The sequence below is a fragment of the Sus scrofa genome, chromosome 8 (assembly GCF_054392235.1).
Source record: "Sus scrofa isolate SSC_HxYL_T2T_F1_AM1 chromosome 8, Sscrofa_HxYL_maternal_Yorkshire_Landrace_v2.0, whole genome shotgun sequence".
NCBI classification, from domain to species: domain Eukaryota; kingdom Metazoa; phylum Chordata; class Mammalia; order Artiodactyla; family Suidae; genus Sus; species Sus scrofa.
The window spans coordinates 94,019,425-94,022,335 of NC_139390.1; positions in this window are offsets into that span (position 1 = coordinate 94,019,425).

Genomic DNA, 2,911 nt, shown 5'->3' on the forward strand with positions numbered 1-2,911 from the left:
GGAGGCGGGGAGAGAGACAGCTGAAAGGAAGGAGGTACCGCCAGGCAGTCTCTCGCGAGAGGGCGGAAGAGCCGTTTCGACGGGGGCGTGTGCCCGCTGAGGCCGAGTAAGGTTTTCGGAGGGCTCGGGCGTCAGGCTCTTCGCTTTCTTCGATTTGCGGTTGGGGCGTCCCGGGCTTGGAGGTGGAGGCGGGTTCCCTTGGCTTGCAGCTGGGGTCCCCGGAGTCGGCTGCGCTCCCTGACTCCTCTGGGCTCTCGTGACCGCAGGAGTTGGGACAGCGACGGGGCTGGGAGGTGGGAGTGAGGGTGTGAGAAGCACTTAGAAGCGAGTTCCGGGTGGTCTTGACAGGAGCGTGGTTGTCAGTGAGCAGGCAAGAGTTCAATGCCGTCCGCCGCCTCCGCGCAGAAGATTTCATTAGACGCCCTGAGCGATGCTTCGGTGCCTGCAGAACTCTGGTGTCCGGGATTCGCGGCCCAAAAGAAGTAGAACAAATCACATGTGGACCACGTGGGGGCATGGAACCCAGAAGCTGTCACTCGACGGCCTCTGTGGTGAGAGTAAAACCGGCTGTGCCCTGGTTTTAGGTCTTCGTGAGCAGGCCTGGGTGACGATGTCGTAGCGGTTAAATATTACTGAGTGCTCGCAGAAGTTGTCTTTGTCCGTATACCTAAGGGAAATATTAATAGATGAGACCATTCAGTCTTAATTTTTTCTGATTACTGTGAATTCTTCCGAGGAAACCTACTATATACTAAGTCATAGAAAATGTCCCAAATGTGCAGACACACTGCTTTTTGTGAAAAGTTTTGTTTTGTTTTGCAGTAACGAGACTGGGGTTTTTTATTTTGTTTTGGTTTGTTCTAAGTACAGGGTTATGCCTGCTGCCTGGAAATACAAGGAGAATGGAGAGGAGTACATAGTATGCCTTAAATAGAAGGAGGGGAACAATAGAGCACTAACAGCCCTAAGAAAGGAGATAAACTGCTTATTTCGGCAGATAAAACGAAGGTGTGCTTAGAGCAAATTAGTGGTAGCACCTGAGCATGCCTAGTTGCCAGCAATTTGCAAAAGCCTTGATACACAATAATTTCTGTTATGGTGGAAAAACTAAAGTTACTAGCATACCAAGTTATGTTAAGGAAGGGAGGAGTTTACCTGGTTGAATGTGTATGCCAGTTACATTTCAGTTTACTGTTACAGAAACCAGAACATGCCCTGAAAAATCCTAACTGTTTATCTGTGAGGTGGTTTCTATGAAGATTAATCATCCCAGAAACTATTAGAGGTCTACTCAACCTGTCCCATTTAAAAGATAGAATCTGAAGATTTAATGAGAAAAAGCACTTGAAGAATTCAAAACTGTGGCTAATCAGGTAATTTGAAAATATGGTTAAAAAGCATCAACGTCTCTGTATCCCAAGGCCCTTGCTCTTTTTTGTATTCTGACTTTTTTGGTTTAGCTCATGCTAAACTGCATTAGTAATTCATTTTCTTGTCTCTTTATCCAGATCCTATTCATATTTCACATACTAGCTCAAAAATCTTATCTCTGTGAAGCTTTGGTTGATTCCTTCAGCTCAGAATGTTTTGGATTTATTCTAAAAGTATTGTGTTTTGGGGGTATTGCTCACTGGGCTTTGGAATACTATCTCTGGCTGTTTATGTCATGTTTATGTGTTGTGCCCTCCAACTGGTTTGTCGGTTCTTGGCTACTGGCTGAAAATAGTAGTCATTGTTATTCAGCAAATGGTGGATAAATGAGTGAAAGGAGAGGTTTCTTGTGTAAGGATTGTCAGTTTGAACCCTTTACCAATTAGTTGTGCACAGTTCTGCATATCTTAGATGGAAAAAGCATTGTAGATACTTGACCGTGTTATGAGGAGTTTTGTATTTTCAGTCTGCAGTTTGAGATATTCCTTATGTGATTAAAGTGTGTATCATTTGTATTAATCGAATAACCCCAGGTTTGATGCTTGAAAGAGATTCTACTGTTGGGAATAGTGGATGGGTGATACAGCTCTATTTTCTGAGAATTCATTTTGTCTTTGGTGTTTTTTACTACTTGCAGCCACTACCACTTGGCCTCAAAGTATAAGCATGTAGCCTTGCCTTTCTTTAATATTTTAACTGCAAAGCTGAGGAGAGACTAAATTTGGATCCTTTAATAGTAAAACTGGAACATTATACACAGTTTAGGGTAAGATGGGTGTTGAAAAGTAATTTTCTAATAGAAAAACCTGAGTGGATATTAAAAATATAAAATAAGGGTAATCTTATATATAAAATATAAGATTTTCAACTTTTTAAAAATTGTAGGTGATTTATAATGTGTTAATTTCTGCTGTACAGCAAAGTAATTCAGATATATATATACATTCTTTTCAGTATTTTGCACTGCGGTTTATCATAGGATATTGAATATAGTTCCCTGTGCTATACAATAGGACCTTGTTATTTATCCATTCTATATATAATAGCTTATATCTGCTAATCCCAACCTCCCACTCCAACCCTCCTTCAAACCCTTCCCTTTGGCAACCCATAAGTCTGTTCAATATGTCTGTGAGTCTTTTTCTGTTTTGTAGATAGGTTCATTTGTGCCATATTTTAGATACCACATATAAGTGATATCACATGGTATTTGTTTTTCTCTTTCTGACTTCACTTTGTGTGATAGTCTAGGTCCATCCATGTGGCTACAAATGGCATTATTTCATCCTTTTTTATGGCTGGGTAGTGTTCCATTGTATATATATTCTTTATCCATTCACCTATTAATGGGCATTTAAGTTGTTTCCATGTCTTGGCTATTGTGAATAGCGCTGCTATGAACATATGGGTGGAGGTATCTTTTTGAATTATAGTTTAGTCTGGGTATATGCCTAGGAGTAGGATTGCTGGATCATATGGT